The following is a 17,370-nucleotide window of genomic DNA, read 5'->3' on the forward strand; positions in this document are numbered from 1 at the left end:
CCTGTCCCTTTACTCTTCTCCTCTACCTTTTCCTCTTTTCTGTTCTTCCCCTTTCTCTTTTTTCTTTTCTTCCAATTTTCTCTTATCCTGTCTTCTTTTATCACCCCCTCTTCCCTCATTTTAAGCATTAAGTAAGAAACATCATTTAATGTTTTATTGCTATAAAAATAGGATACTTAGAGCTATATGACAGCTTGAAGTATATAAATACCACTTCTATAATATAAATATAAAATAATAAATGTTATTTATGTAATGATGCAAATGTAACAATAATTTACATTTAAAGGTCACTTGGAAAGACTGACTTTCTTCAACTCTATAAGGGAAGTAGTGAAGGTATTAATACCCCACTTTACAGATAAAGAAACTGAGAGTTGGAGGGAATGACATAGGCTTAGTAGATATCTGACAAAGTATCTTATGATACCCTGATGGACAAGATAGAGAGCTATGTATTGGATGGTCCAATTAGATTGACAGTTTATTGAATGACCAGGCATTAAGACTGTCAATCATTCAACTGAAGTGGCTCTCACCAAGGTTCCTAATGGTCTTTTAATTGTCAAATCCATTAACCTTTTCTCAATCTTAGTCCTTCTTGACCTCTCTACCTCATTTAATACTGTTTGTTGATCATATTCTACTCTTGGTTACTCACTCCTCTTTGGGTCTTTATTCTTTTTTTATCTTTGTTTATTTATTTTATATCCTTATTTTGGCTCTCCTCTTCCCATGTAACCTCGATATTTCAGTATGCTTTGTTGGATCTTCACCCAGATCATGCCCAATCTTCTTTTGCCCTAGACCCTCTTCTTTTATCTTTCTATTTTCTCTGGTTGATTTCCAGAACTATTTATCCAGTCCTAGTTTCTCACCTGAGATTCAATCTTATGTCACCAACTACCAAATTGGATATTTCAAAATGAATGATATTGAATTCACCATTCCCAGAAGAGAATTTGTCTTTCCCCTCTTCTGAACTTCCCTGCTAACAATTGAGGGCACCACCATCCTTCTGGTCACCCAGGTCCAAAATCTTGGTGTCATCCTCAGCTTCTCTCTATTTTGAACCCCACATATTAAATCAATTACCAAATCCTGTAATTTCTTATATATTCCTCTTTCCTTTTCTCTCACAGGAATGGAACAACAACAATAAAAATAATGCCTGGCATTTGCATAGTGTGTACAGTGTAGATGATGTTAAGTGCTTCATAAACATGATCTCATTTTATACTCATAACAACCTATAACACACACTTTAACTTGGTGCTATTATCACCACTTTACGAACAAAGAAATAAACAGGGATTATATTGGCTTGCCTAAGAACTCATATGTAGCCTAAGTATTGATTTAATTCAATGCTTCCTGACTCCAAGCCCAATTTTCTACTCCTTATGTCATGTAGCTGCTTTGATCAGTCCCTCATCACCTCTCCCTTGAACTGTTGTATTAACCTTTTAAATCTGAATTAGAAGGCAGAAATATGAGCAATATTTGGTCTCAGTGGGAAGAAAAACTTTCTAAAGATTTAAAAGAACCCAAAATGTAGAATGGGCTGCCTTGGTAAGTAGTAGAGTCGCAGTCACTCTAAGTCAGGGATCAAAGGTTGATGACCACCATCAGTGATGTTATAATGTGAATTCCTATACAAGCGTGGATTGAACTCAAAAACTCCGAGGTTCCTTGCAGCTCTGAGATACTACAATTTGGACATCAAAAATGAATGCAAAATTACAAAATAATGGAAATGGGGGTGGACAATCGTTCATAAAACAAACAATCTAGGGATCTCAATCGTTCTATGGGTCAACAATCTGACGTGACAACTAAAGCAATAACTCAATACCAGATTGTTTATATCAAAGCAAAGTCTGCAGAAGGAGAGAAGTAAAGGTCTTGTTGTAGTAATAATGCTTTTCCTTCCTTAGTTCTCATCTGGCGTATTAGGTTTAGTTCTAAGTGTTATTGTTGAGTTGTTCCTGTAACGTCTGACCCTTCATAACCCCATTTGGGATTTTCTTGGCAAAAATACTTTAGTGTTTTGCCATCTTCTTCTCCAGTTCATTTTACAGATAAGGAACTGAGGAAAACAGAGTGAATTGACTTGCCAGGTTACACAACTAGTAAGGTCTGAGGCTGGTACGAGACATAGGTCTTCCTGATTTTAGACCCAGCACTTTATTTACTGGGCTACTCAGTTGCTCCCACACCCCTCCAAAAAGGTAGAATTCCTTCTGAGTGCTACCTTTAATTTTTTTCCAATTAGCAATGATCCATGTTCCCTCAGTCCCACCTCTCTCAAAGACTGGGAATCTTTTTTTAAAAAACAACAAAACCCCTGTATAAATATGAATGATCAAGTAAAACAAACTCCTATATTGGATAGTTCCAAAAAATACTTCTCACTCTTTATCCTCACCTCTCTGTCAGGAGATGGGCTAAATATTTTGTTATTGGTTCTCTGGAATTGTGCTTGATTGTTGTGTTAATCAAAGCTCTTAAGGTATTCAAAGATGATGCTATTGTACAAATTGTTCTCCTGGTTTTGCTCACTTCACTCTGCATCAGTTCATACACATCTTCCCAGGATTCTGTGAAGTTGGCCCCTTCATCTGTTGCTATAGGGGTGCCACATTTTTAAAAGAACATATGTTACTTGTAGTGTGGTAGACCTTTACAATCATAAGGCACTTTTGTGGGCTGGAATATTTAAGCTCTTGGTTCATGTGAGGTAAGATACTGGCAAAATGAATACTAGTTGAGAATAGAAGGAGGCGGAACAGGAAAGGTTGGATAGGAAAGCTAAGTATGTGTGTGGTGGGAGAGTGGAAGTGAATATGCTGTTTGCTGAGATCCAGCAGCAAAGCTTTCTTTCTTTTCTATTAATGGTAAACCCTGGTAGCTATTTTTTAACTGCAGAGTTTGTATTTAGCACACTTCCCTGGGGGCAGAGTAGACTCAGGATTTATTTTCTGGAGAATATAGAAATTCCAGTTTCCCTGGCATCACAGGTTTTTAAATATGTACCATTATTGCTTTTTGCAAGTAATCCAAACATTCTGGAAAAGTTAATTTGGAAAAAAATAAATGTTTAAATAGCTTATCTATGCTTCCATTATCCACTAGAAATTCTTTTGTATAGTAAAGACTTCAAAAATGTTTTATTGCATCTCCATTGATTTGTGAAGCAACATGGAGTAGAGGTTGGCATAGTGGATTTAGAGTCAAGAAGACCTGGGTTCAAATTCTGTTTAAAGACTTCTTAGCAGTGTGACCATATAAGCATTCTGAGCCTCAATATCCTCGTCATTGTTATAATATTTCTAGTGATAATTGCTGGGACTTATATAGTATTTTTCAAATATTTTTAGAATCCTGTTTTCCCCAATCAATAAATAAGCATTTATTTTCTTTCCATACCAATTTTCCTCTCTTTGAAATAAAAAAAGAAGGAAAGCAAAATCTTGTAACAAATATGCAGTCAACCAAAATGAGTTCCCTCATTGGCCCAAACCAAAAATGTATGTCTCACTCTGCATTTTGAGTCCATGACTCCTCCGTTATCATCTGTCCACTGTAATTGTGGTTGGTCACTTCATTGATCAGAGATCTTAAATCTTTTAAAGGTCTTTGTCTTTACAAAGTTGTTGCTACTTGTGTAAATAGCTCTCCTGGTTCTTTTCATTCAATTCTGCATCAGTTCATACAAATTTTCCCAGGTTTCTCTGAAATTGTCCCTTTCATCATTTATTATGGAGCAGAATATTCTATTACATTCATATAACATGATTTTTTCACCATTCCCTTACTTATAGGCACCCTTTAGTTGCTAGTTCTTAGCCATCATAATAAGAAATGCTCCATATAATGCTTTAAAAAGTTCAAAATAGAATTTTATTTGAGTCTCAAATGTTTGGATAATGTTGTTTTCTTCAGCTTTGTAATTTTTGTCAGTTAGAGAATGCCTGATATGGAAATCTAATGGACTGGATAAAGGCTTATGTGGCATCTTTGTCAAATTTGCAAATAACTTTAAACAGAGGTGGATAGCTTAAATATTGAATTACAGAGTCAGGATCCAAAAGGACATTGGCAGACTAGAAGAGTGAACAGCACTTTATGATTAAATTCACTAGGGGTAAATGCAAATTCTTTCATCTAAGTTAAAATATGTAACCCTACAAAGATAATAAGGAGGAGATATTGGAAAACAATAGTTTGAAAAAGATCCAGGGGTTTAAGCAGACCATAAATTTAATATTTGTGATCAGTATGATCTGGAAGCCAAAAAAGGGCTGCATTAATAAAGCCAGTATTTCCATAGTCCTTTTATAATCTACCTAGGGCAGAATGAATTAATTCCGGGGTTCCATAGCTTAGGAAGGATGATGATGAGTTGGATACTGGCCAGAGGAAGTAAATGTAGATTGTGAAAGACTTTGAGTAGGTTTTCATATGTGGATTACATACAAGAATTGGATGGCTTCGAGAGGACATATACACACACATGTGTGTATGTGTATGCATGTATATATATGTACTTTATATATGTATACACACAAACACACACATGTATACATGTGTGTATATATGCACATGCATATAAAATAATACACATATAAAATAACTTGGAGTCATTAATCAAAGACTGCCCTGCTACTGTGCCATATTATCCTTCTTAAGATAGCAACTGCAGTTACTACTATCGCATTTTACAGAAGTAACTTGCTCAGGGTCATAAAGGTAGAGAAAATTTGGTGGTGCAGTGGATAAAAAACTGGACCTTGGACCAGGAAGATCTGAGTTCAAATCCAGCTTTAGATACTTACTAGCTGAGCAAGTCACTTAACCTCCATCGATCTCAGTGTCCTCATCTGCAAAATGGATTTATTGGGTGGATAAAATGAGATAGTACTTGGAAAGCTCTTGGCAAACCTTAAAATAGTATATGCATAGTAGCCATTATTATAGCGGATAATATAATATAGTCAGGCCGTAGGGACAGGAGAACTTGGATTCAATCCTATCTTTGCCAACAGTTGTATGATGATGGAAAAGTCACTATCTAATCTAGCTATTACTAAGTGCCAGAGTCAGGACTTGAACTGAAACCTTCCTGACCCCACGTCTGTCTGACACACTACACAGCTTCCACTCGATCATCGGACTGTGTATGCTGAACATGTATGTAAGTCCTAAAGAGCCATATAACAGAAATGGCACCTATTTACTATTAACTAAATCACTGAAGACAGTTAAGATTAGCATCATGAACTAAATGGAGTAAAATTTGCCTTCTTTGAAGGATTGGAACAGTGTGTAGAAAATGGTATTTTGATTACCAAATAAAACTCTTAGGCACACTTTAAGACATATGCCCCACAAATTAGGTAGTTGCTTTTGTCAGTTGGTGTTGGGTTTTCTGGGCAGTAAGAGGCACTTTTACCATTTCTACACTAGCTGATGGGGCAGCCAGGTGGTACAGTTAGTAGAGTGCTGAGCCTGGAGTCAGGAAGACATGAGTGCACACACTTACTATTTGTGTAACCCTGGGGAAGTCACTTACCACTGTTTGCCTTAGTTTCCTCATCTATAAAATGGGCTGAAGAAGGAAATGGCAAACCACTCTAGTACCTTTGTCAATAAAACCCCAAATGGGGTCATGAAGAGTCAGACATGACTAAAACAACTCAACAACTTGTCCAGGATCATACAGCTAGGAAGTGCCTGAGGCTAGATTTCAATTCAGGTCTTCCTGACTCCAGGTCTGACACTCTGTCACTGTGCCCTTGTGCATTTCATTTTGTGGATTTGAAAACATTATTCTGAAAAACTGTCTGTAGTCTTATAGACTGCTAAAAGGGGTCCATGACACAAAACAAGATCTAAGAATCTGTTCTATGTCATAACTTATAGGGAGCAAGGCGACAGCTGCAACTCTAGATGATGCCATATAGATGGGCTACACTCTCTAGAAATTCTCACTTCTCTAAGTCCTGCTGCACTGAGGTTTTATACAGAGGTCTGTTCTTATGAACATAGGTCTGGCTTACACCAAAATGTTAACAGAATGTTCTGAATATCCGTTATCTATCTCAGTGTCATTCCATTCTACATGGTAAGCAGAAATACAAGAAAGGAATAACACTTTAAAAGTCAAGATATTTCAGGGCAAAGGAAAGTTAGCATGGCCTTATGGCTCTAGATATGGATAGAAATACAGTTAATTGGAATTCTAGCCACAACTAGGTCTCTCCATCTGTGTCAGCAAGTCACTTCATTTTTCTATGGCATTTATTTTGGAGATTAAAGTATACTCTTTCCTTTAAACTTTATTATTCTGAGATTGCTTTATTTTTCTGTTTTTGTTGGTCTGTGTTTTCTTGTGCAACATGACCAACTTGATAATGCCTGGCATGACCGCATATGTACAATCCACATCAAACCGCTCGTCTATAGCATATTTCTAAAACAGCCTCAGAAGCCCAGTCCCCGTTGGTTATTTTACTGGCATATAGAACTTTAAGCATTTTGATATCTCACCCAAAATGGCAACTGGTACAAGAAATATAAAGCATATACTCAGTTGAGGTCGGTATGGGACATGGTAACTGCACTGTAGGTAGGAGACAGACTGTGGGACATCAGAATTGGAGAGGTCACTCCAGGAAAGGCCACAGCCTGTGGTTGGGAGGGATAGGGAGAGTCACTCTAATCTGCTGTCTGGTGCCTTCCACTTTAATTACTTTTTGCTAACTAAATGATAAGGTCAGTTATTTCTACAGTACTGATGGGCTGTGAGGGCTGTCAGTGCCTTGGGGCAACATCTCAGTCATACTGCCCTAGTTGTGGCTTTGTCAGACATCAGAATGAAAGGATGCAAAGGACTAGATTTGGGTCTATTGTCGCCTATGTGATGATAAATGAGAGTTGCTTGAAATATGACAGTAAAAGAAACGATTGAATAAGGAGCAGTAAAGGCCTCATGTAAATTAATAATTCCAAAAGCTATAATTCTTACAGAAATCATCTTATTGTCAATGATATTCACCCAAGTTTCCTTCATTAAAACTAGCTTCGTAACTTGAGTTTCTGTACATTTACAGAAGGAAAAAAATGACTGGAATCCTTACAAGAAGGAGTAAGTTCTTAATTATTTTGTTTTTAGGTTATTACTCCATAAAGCCTATGGTGAGTTAGCGGAAAATGAGGTAATTTTCTGAATGGCAAGGTCAGGAAAAAAATTAGTCCTTTGCCTCAAAATCATTATTGTAGGGCAGGGATATTGAAGAATTTGCATATTAACTCTGAGGTCTTTTGTTTTAATTTTTAACGACTTATTACAACTAATACATTTCTGAAACAGAATCAATCTGATATACCCACCAAATACTGATTTTGACAGAATCAATTAAACTTGCTTTGCACCTATTCACATTTAAATAAAGGAAATTCAAGTCATAAAAATGTCACAACTTTTTAGTGACCCCCTACAAGCCACTGCTAGGAGAATTTTTTGTGAATTCATTTTCGTTCATGTGTCTTCACATATAATAATGACTATTTTTAAAAGAAGGGCACTAGAGGGGCGGGGCTAGGATGGTAGAGAAAAGGCAGGGACGCCCTTGATTTCTCCCCCAAACCCATTCAAACTACTTTATAAATAATGCCTTAAAACAAATTCTAGAGTGACAGAACCCACAAAAGAATGAAGTGAAACAATTTTCCAGTCCAAGACAATTTAGAAGGTTGGCAGGATAGGTCTTTGTACCTGAGTGAGAGTAGAGCCCAACCTAGCAATTCTTGCCCCAGAAAACCAACAGAAGGTCTTGAGGGCAACTCAATCAATGGCAGCAGTGTTAGTTTCTGGGCCACTCAACTCAGAGATGGTAATGGGGGTCATACAACTGGTCAGAAGGAGATTACAGGGGCCCCTTTGCTGGCACTGGGGTCAGTTCTTTCTTGCATTACCCATACTTGGATCTGGGTCTTAGTCCTGGGCAAGGAGGAGCAAGGATAAAGACTAGGACACATTAGAAGACCAAAAGATGCAGAGGTCTTAGTGGATCACAAATTTAATACAATTTAACAGTATGATCTGGAAGTCAAAGAAAAAAAAGCTTATTTAATCTTGGGTCCATAATAATAATATAAAATAAATATAAAATACAAATAATGATATAATAATAGCACATACCTCCCAAAGTTCTAATAAGATATTTGTAAACTGTTTTGCAAAGCTTAAAGCACTATGTAAATGCGACCTATTATTATTACTTTCTAATTTTTTTATTATATCCTTGTTTATTTTGGATGCTTGGTTTTCAATTTGTAACATTTATCATAAATATTTTTGTTGTACAGAATTTATTTTAATATAATTAAGCATATATGTCTTCTTCCTAATAATTATTTCTATTGGCAGAATAGAGGGAAAAAGTCATCTCCTTTCTGCCAGTGAGATAAGTACGTTATTCTATTTTCTTCCATCCTTTTAGAATTTTTTATTCATAAGTCTATCTGGAAATCATTGAGGTACAGGATATGAATATAGGCCCAGATCCATTTCCTTCTAAATTACTAACCAGTTTTACCAAGTACATTTGCCTTTCTCTAGTTTTTGTTTTTATAGGTTTGTAAAACACTAATCTTTTGTATTTATTTGGTCGGGTATCTAGTGTTTTCACATAATTAGATTCTGATTTCTTACAAAGACAATAGTATCTTTGAATGATTTCTCCCAATAGTTACGAGAATTATTCTCTCCCAACATCATAAGGTTGGTGTGGGAAAAGAACTTTGTAAACCTTACCAAAGTGCATTATTATTATTATTATAAAGAACACAATGAGATGGAGTAGGAATAACACTTGAACTGAAGTCAAGGGCACCTGGGTGCAAATCTTTCTCCTGCTGTTTTGTACCTTTGGAACTATGAGCCAATCACTTAAATTCTCTAAGCCTCAGTTTCCTCACCCGTATTTAAAAGGACAGGGATAGTAATACCTCTATTGCAAGATGGCTGTGAAGACTGTGTTTCTTGCCTTTACAGTTGGTGCATTTCACCTCCATTCATGACTATTTTACCTGAGTGAGATCCTGCATCCATGACTGTTAATGTTCTGGTATAAAAAGAAGATTCTATCCCCCAAGCAGCCAGGCAATTAGTGTCCAAAACTGGGTTGTTGTCAGATGAGGGGTAAAGAAGAAACATCTGTTTGCCAAGGACTCTGGGGTTTGCAGATATGTACAAGGAGGACATTACCAAAAGCAGAAGGGACAGAGAACTATCCATAATGGAGGGGACCAAGGACACCACCCTTACTGGTGGAGAGAATGTTAGGAGAAGGGATGAGGGAGTGTGGAAAAGACAGAGAGAGGGTTTGCTAATGGACTCGGTGGCACCATGGCAAAGAACAAGGATTGGAGAGTGTGATCAGGGAGTGAATTGGTGTGAGGATAATTTTGATGATTGTATGAGGCTGAAGGAGTGAAGGAATTGTACCTATTAGGGCTCTTGTGGAGCAGGAAATCCAGCTATAAACTGGGATCTTTTTAAGAAGAGCCTTGTAGAAGGGTTATATTGTGACCTGGTCCCATATGCTCTCCTTCCCATCAAGCTGGGCAGTGACATAAGAGTGGAGCATATGCTCCTAAAAAGTGAAAAGATCATTTTTTTCACTGATGATGTATCTGAATTATAAATTTCTGAATTCCTCCTAATTCCCTTTTAGAAGAGATTGTTGACAGTTGGGGGAGGAGACAGGGAGAAACAAGTGAAGAGCAGTCCAAGAACAAGGTGTAGGTAACTCAAGGTGAATCTCTTCTTCATTGCCTTTGAAAAAGATGGTACTGGTTACCTCCTTGGTACAGGTCCCTGGGTCAGTTCTCAATTATTACTGGGACAATAGTGTCCTAAACAAGATAAAAGCATCACAAACACTTATGCTTATTCCCATTTTATTCCTCCAGGATGGTGTTGAGTATGGAGTCTGCCTTCTCAGAGCAGGGTGGAGACCAAATATTTTATTAAGAGGCCTGCCTCCAACTACCCAATGGTAGCACACAGGGCTTATCACTAATGTGGGCTGGATTTGAGAGGAAGCATTTGATCTTAGTTCTCTAAGATAATGAAATTTGGAGATATTTGCAAAGCTGGAAAATGCAGAACTTCCATTAGATTCCCTAAGAATCTAATCTTGTATTTCTTCAAATGAACTGGGAGATATTCAAAGACCTCTGTTCTCTATAATTCTGATCATGTTTACTTCAAGTGAAAGAAAGGAAAGTCTGTATGTGATTAGTTCCACTGGTATAATATAATGGCTGATTGCTTCATCTGTTCCCTAGCCCCTTTGTATACCTACGGGCTTGTTTTGCCTCGTAATGCCTCATAAATTATTTTTGCTGTCATATCATCGGAGAGAAAGAAAGAGGGAAAAAGAGAAAGAGAAGGGGATGGAGAAAGGAAAAGTCCCATGTTTGGTGTCACAATTGCTCTCCTCAAAAATTGACTCTGGTTACATTGCCTAGATGCTGGATAGCTAAAAATATTCCATCAAAGTGTCCCTCTTTCTAAAGAAAAAGAAAGAATAAAAGACAAATTAGTACATAGAAAACAAAGTTGTCAACTGGAAATTTTTTATGTTTGGTTTCAGTTTCGACTCATTATGAAAATGAGTTACAAATTCATATTTACATATATGAATTTAAAGGGCTGATACATTTGTAATATCTTGCTTGCTATCTCCCTTCCTTTTCATATTTACTGAGGCTTAGACTACTGTGTTTGAGGTACTGAGCTAGGTGCTGACAAAGATGACAATAATTGTCCCTGGATATGTGGTGAATTTCATGAAATGGACAGGATCAGTCCTTTTCTAAATATATTCCATGAAGAACACCTTTGAGGTAAAAATGATCCTGCAAAGCAGTCTAAATTCACTCTTGTATGTTATGTATGTAGGTATGCATGTTATGAGCCTCAGTTCAACTCAATTTAATTCACACAGGATTTAGTATGTACTTCTGGACTAGGCTATGGGGAAGAGGCCGAAGAATTAAGAAATCAATTAATAATTATTGGGCTCCTACTAAGGTTTTTAAAGAAAAGCAAGCTCTGAAAGTTTTCTCTTGAAGACCCCCTTCTAATTTGTCATTGATTCATTAATAACTACTGTTTGACTTGAACTATTCACTTGGTTCCAAATCTACCTACTTCTAGCATCCCAGAGCCCACATATCTCCATCTTGTCCATGAAGTTAACCTGAGAGAATTGTTAAATGTTGCTGAAATCTAGGTAAGCTGTATCAATAAAATTCACCCTATCTTTCACATATGCATGTATATTTATATCAGTTATATGTATATATGTAGAGAGACACAAATAAAGATAGAAACAAGGCACTGGAAGAATAAGTAGAAGTGTGCTGGGAAATGTTTAATAGCTGCTTCTCCAGAAAAAGAATGTACACAGAAAAAAAGTTCAATTATTATGTTATGTTATATCTTGTTATATCATGCTATGTCATATTATATCATGTTATATTACATTACATCGTGTTATAGCATATATATTGTGTTATGTTGTCACAACATAACATAATATATAATATATGATATAATATAAACATATGTTAATAATGTAATATAACATAACATAATGTAACATGATATAATATGACATGACATAAAAAAACATGACATGGTTTAACATGGTATGACATGATATGACATAATTTAGCATAACAATATAGTACAGTATAGTTAACATAGCATAGTATCATATTGTATCATATCAATTATATCATATCATATCATAGTGTACTATGTTGTGTTATGTTGTATTGTATTATATTACGTTATTTTACAATAATATATTATATCAATATTGTATTTATATGATGTTCATTTATGTACATGTACATGTTTGTGCATGCATATGTACATATGTGTACATGTATGTGTTGTTATATCTAAGCATATGTACACACAGATATTTCCTAAATGCTTTGCTGTTTTTTTCAGAAGTTATCATGCATAGGGGCACATACCTAGGTGTCATGTCCATGGTAGTATTTTATGTTGTATATGTTAGTATGTTATGGATCTCATACATAGGAGCACATACAAAGAGAATCAGCTCATACCTCTGATGCTACAACCTCACTTCTGACAGCGTCATTGATCTGGCTCTCTAGGTCTGCTCTCTCTGTCTCTCTCTGTCTCTCCTCTCTCTCTCTTTCTCCTCTGTCTCTCTCTCCCTTTCTCTCTCTCTCTCTGTTTCTCTGTCTCTCTGTCTCTCTCTGTCTGTCTCTCTCTTTCTGTCTTTCTCTCTCTCTCTCTCTCTCCCTCCCTCCCTCCCTCCCTCCCTCTCTCTCTCTCTCTCTCTCTCTCTCTCTCTCTCTCTCTCTCCTGGAAATTGCTCATTGCTGGGCATTGGGTCTTTCCCCAATATTCTTCCTGGTTTCTCTGCTGGGTGAGCCATCACATTAATCCTCTGGGTTCTCTTCAGCAATCTCAGGTTTCCTTCTTGTCTATGCTCCCTGATAAGGGCAGGCTGATAACTCTTTAGCCTCTTGAGAGACTGTGAGACTCCTACCCCAAAGAAAAGCCAGGTAGAGCACCACAAAGCTAAAAGCAGGTCTTTCTTTTTAGCTGTTCATGTCTTTTAATGTTCCAGTTAGTCAACGAATTCTCTTTGGATCTACATTGGTCTCCATAGATAACTCTTTGTCCTTGTTATCAGAATTGTTTATTTTTATGTCATTCTTTCTTAGAACTTCCATTCTTCCTTGGCTGAATTCTTCTGCAGATGATTAGGCTGTGAGAACTTACCTCTCCTTTCTTTAAATGGGCACATTTGGAGTCAGAGTATGAGACTCAAATCCCAGCTCTTCCAGGATCTACAATGTCTATGTTATCCTGGCCAAATCTCTTACTTCCCTTGGCCTCATCTTCAAAATGAGGAGTTTGGGTTGATTAATCTAGAAGATCTCTTGTAGTCCCACGTCCTGCCTTTGTGATGTCAGACAAGTCATGTCACATCTCTGGGCTTCAGTTTCCTTATTTGTAAAAAGAAGAGATTGAAATCAATCATCTCTAAGGTTCCTTTAGGCCTTAAGTTTATGATCCTAAACTCTCCTATACTCCAGAATTCATATCATACTGGGAGCAACTTTGATTTTATTCTTTGTCATGAAATGCAAAATGGAAGGGACCTTTCTTCCACAGGGTTTCCAATCAGCCCCCATGAATTATATAATGAGAACACACTTTATCCCTTCCCCTCCCTCCCATTCCTGAAATGGTGTGAGATTGTCAAGAGTAAAATGGTAGTTTTAAATCTCATTCCTTAACTTTAAAGAAGCTATAACAGAAGAGAAGAAACCTAAGAACATGTAGTAGTAGATATTAAAGCATGAACAAATCCATCTACATTGCAATAAACTACACTGTTGGAGAAGGTTAGGTTAGAAACTGGGCTGTGCCTTGGAGACAATTTGGCTTTTAATCAAATAAAGTTATCACAATCTTGAAAGATTACTAGCATATATATTAAAATAAAAAAACAACTAAAATAAAAAAGTGAACTATTTTATAGTTTTCTAAAATAAATTAATAGTAAGTTATTAATTTCAGTCCTTATAGAAAAGTTACCAACTTTCTACTACATGAAAGGCTGGGAGATTGGATTGAATTCAGCTTCTAATATCTTAGATGTTATTTTCTTTATGATGTTCTCATAGGAAGAAACATTCCAGAGAATTCGAGATCAAATGAGTGTTCCATCAGCATTCCTTTTTTAAAGCATGCCTGGTTACAAGTTCAGCTGTGACTTTCTCTAAGCTGTTTGCCCCAAATTCTACAAAACATGTGCTACACTGAGATTTGCTGCCACTTCCACTATCAGTCAACTGTTAGACAAAGGCCTCTCAAAGCTGCACTCATTTTTCTCTACCTTGTTTTTAACTCATTCATCTTATCCCAGTAAATGCTGTAATTGTGTCCATTCACCATCTTTTGACATTCACCATTCTTCTTTTCAGTGCATTGCAAAATACTGGGACTTTGATTCAGTTCCTTAATCGTCCTGTGTTTGGGTTATATCTTACCTAAGAACATCTTAATGGTTTTGTTATTGTTTAGCTGTTTTCAATCATGTCTGACTCTTTGTGACCTCATTTGGGTTTTCTTGGCATACCAGAGTGGTTTGCCATTTTCTTCTCCAGCTCATTTTATAAGTGAGTAAACTGGGGCAAACAAGGTTAAGTGACTTGCCCCGGGTCACACAGCTAGTAAGTGTCTGAATCCACATTTGAACTCAAGTCTTCCTTATTGCACTGGGTCACCTAGCTGCCCATGCTAATATTTACTACTTAGCTTAAGTTATATTTGAAGTTTCTTCTAAAACATCTCAAAATTAACCTCTCATATTTTCTTCTCTTGTTCACTCTCTCCTTAGCAACTTGGTTTCTGTCTTACGTAATACCCTCTGGGAGGGGTTTTTTCCCTCTTTACTAACACAGAGAGGCATTAGCTTACCAACCCATTTTAGACTTTATGAAGCTCAATCTGGTTCTGTACTTTGACTTAATTTTTCCCATCTTAACTTACACACTGTTCTCCCTGGATAACCCTGAACAGCCTTTCAAATTCATCAACAATGTACACCATAGATGGTTTATTTCTTCATCTGTAGAGGAAGGGGGTGGGAGAATGGGAATGATACTTGCACTCTATTCATAGAATAGATGTGAATAGGGTCCTTCCAACCTTTCCTGGTTAAAGGTATTGGATGGTAACGGGCATTTATAGAATGCAGATTTCTCTTTCCCCATATTGTCATCAGTAATAAAAGCTGGTGTTATAAATTCAATTCTATCTTTTCTCCCCACATGGAAAGCCTGCTGCACAAAGGCGCTAAACAGCTTGGATGGTCCTGGCATCAACTGGTCTGATTTTTCTTCCCAGTCTTTTTAGATTGTGAGTGACTTAATCCATGTACATTCATGATTCTAACTCCATTACCAAAGACCTTGGACCACTGCTTCCCTTCAACTTTTATGTTCTCTCAAATTCCTTTTCATGATTTTTGAAGTCTGCTCAGGATGTTAGTTTCTTTTTTTACTTTCTTTTCTATAGACCATCCATAATTTTGTTATTGATTTCTTATTCTACTTCGTTAAAAATTAGCTTTTGGTCATATCTTGTTTTTTTTTAAATGTTTATTTTTAATTTTCAACATTCATTTCCACAAAATTTTGAGTTCCAAGTTTTCTCCCCATCTCTCCACTCAGCCCACCCCAAAATGCCGTGTGTTCTGATTGCCCCTTCTCCCAATCTTTCCTCTCTTCTAACACCCCTCTCTTCCCTTATCCCCATCTTCTCTCTTGTCTTGTAGGGCAAGATAAGTTTCTATACCCCATTACATGTATTTTTTATTTCCCAGCTGTATGCAAAAATAATTCTCAACATTTGTTCCTAAAATTTGAGTTCCAGCTTCTCTTCCTTCTTCCCTCCCTACCCATCCCCACTGAGAAGGCAGACAATTCAACATAGGCTATATATGTGTAGTTTTGCAAATGATTTCCATAATAGTCATGTTGTGTAAGACTAACTATATTTCCCTCCAACCTCTCCTGACCCCCATTTATTCTATTTTCTCTCTCTTGACCTTGTCCCTCCCCAACAGCGTTTACTTCTAATTGCTTCCTCCTCCCATTGACCCTCCCTTCTATCATCCACCCCACTCTGCTTATCCCCTTCTCCCCTAAGTTCCTATAGTGTAAGGTAGATTTTCATACCAAATTGAGTGTGCAAGTTGTTCCTTTGTTAAGCCAAATGTGATGAGAGTAAGCTTCACTTTTCCCCTCTCACCTCCCCCCTTTTCCCCTCCATTGAAAAAGCTTTTTCTTGCCTCTTTTATGAGAGATAATTTGCCCCATTCCATTTCTCCCTTTCTCCTCCCAATATATTTCTCTCTCACTCCTTAATTTTATTTTCTTAGATATAATCCCTTCCTATTCAACTCACCCTGTGCTCTCTGTCTCTGTCTCTCTGTCTCTCTCTTTCTCTGTGAGTGTGTGTGCATGTATAATCCCTCCAACTACCCAGATACTGAGAAAAGTTTCAAGAGTTACAAATATTATCTTTCCATGTAGGAATGTAAACAGTTCAACTTTAGTAAGTCCCTTGTGATTTCTCTTTCCTGGCTTTCAGATAGTCCCATAATTTTTAAATTGACTCTCCTGGATCTGTTTTTCGTATTAGTTATTTTTCCAATGAGATATTTCACATTATCTTCCATTTTTCATTCTTTTGGTTTTGTTTTGTAATTTTTTGGTTTCTCATAAAGTCATTAGCTTCCATCTGCTCCATCCTAATTTTAAAGAATTATTTCTTCAGTGAGCTTTTGAACCTCCTTTTCCATTTGGCTAATTCTGCTTTTTAAAGCATTCTTCTCCTCATTGGATTTTTGAACCTCTTTTGCCATTTGAGTTAGTCTATTTTCAAAAGTGTTATTTTCTTCAACATTTTTTGGGTCTCCTTTAGCAAGCTGTTGACTCACTTTTCATGATGTTCTTACATCTTTTCATGTCTCTTCCCAATTTTTCCTCCACCTCTCTTACTTAATTTTCAAAATCCTTTTTGAGCTTTTCCATGGCCTGACACCTTTGCACATTTATTTTGGAGGCCTCTCATAGTGAGCATTGTTTTTCCTCACTCGAAATGATGGAAGAAAATACCTGTTCACCCAGAAAGTAATCTTTTATAGTCTTATTTTCCCCCCCTTTTTGGGGCATTTTCCCAGCCAGTTACTTGACTTTTGAGTCCCTTATCAAGAGGAGGGTATATTCTGGGAACCTGTAAGTTCTCCATTCCTCCAAGGTGGCATAATCAAGTAGAGTCTGGGAGCTATCAAAGTTTTTCTGTCCAGGATCTGCAAGTAGGATTCCCTTTCCAGAGCTGCCACCAGCTCCACCATGCCAGCCAGTACTCTTCCTCACCCCCAGATGCCACTCAGGGCTGAGACTCAGATCAGTGGCTCAGTTTCCCCAGGGGCTTTAGACTGAGGGTTCCAAAAATGGAAGCTGCTGTGCTGCCACCCTGTTCTCTTCTAACCCAGATGAAAAAGCTTTCTCACTGACCTTTGAAGCTGTCTTTGGTGTTTATGGGTTGAGGAATCTGAGAACCTCTGCTGCTGCCAGGGATTCTGCCCCCAAAGCCTGTTAGGTCCTGTTCCTGCAGGTGCCATGTGGGCAAGGCTGGGTTGGGCTCTGTGGGCTGCACTGTGCTCTGTGTCCCATGCGATAGACCTTCCTGTCAGCCTTCCAGACTATCTTGGGCTGGAAATCTCT

At 37.3% G+C, this 17,370-nt stretch overlaps 1 long non-coding RNA gene across 1 annotated transcript in view; it reads right to left on the bottom strand.

Moving 5' to 3' along the window:
- Nucleotides 1-12,514: 12,514 nt before the first annotated feature.
- Nucleotides 12,515-17,370, bottom strand: part of LOC140510664 (uncharacterized) — a 30,889-nt gene continuing 26,033 nt past the window's right edge. Inside the window, exon 3 of the long non-coding RNA XR_011969327.1 lies at nucleotides 12,515-13,074. This is a non-coding gene — a long non-coding RNA (uncharacterized lncRNA). The remainder of the gene's footprint in view (nucleotides 13,075-17,370) is intronic.

Source organism: Notamacropus eugenii, chromosome 6 (assembly GCF_028372415.1).
Source record: "Notamacropus eugenii isolate mMacEug1 chromosome 6, mMacEug1.pri_v2, whole genome shotgun sequence".
Lineage (NCBI taxonomy): Eukaryota > Metazoa > Chordata > Mammalia > Diprotodontia > Macropodidae > Notamacropus > Notamacropus eugenii.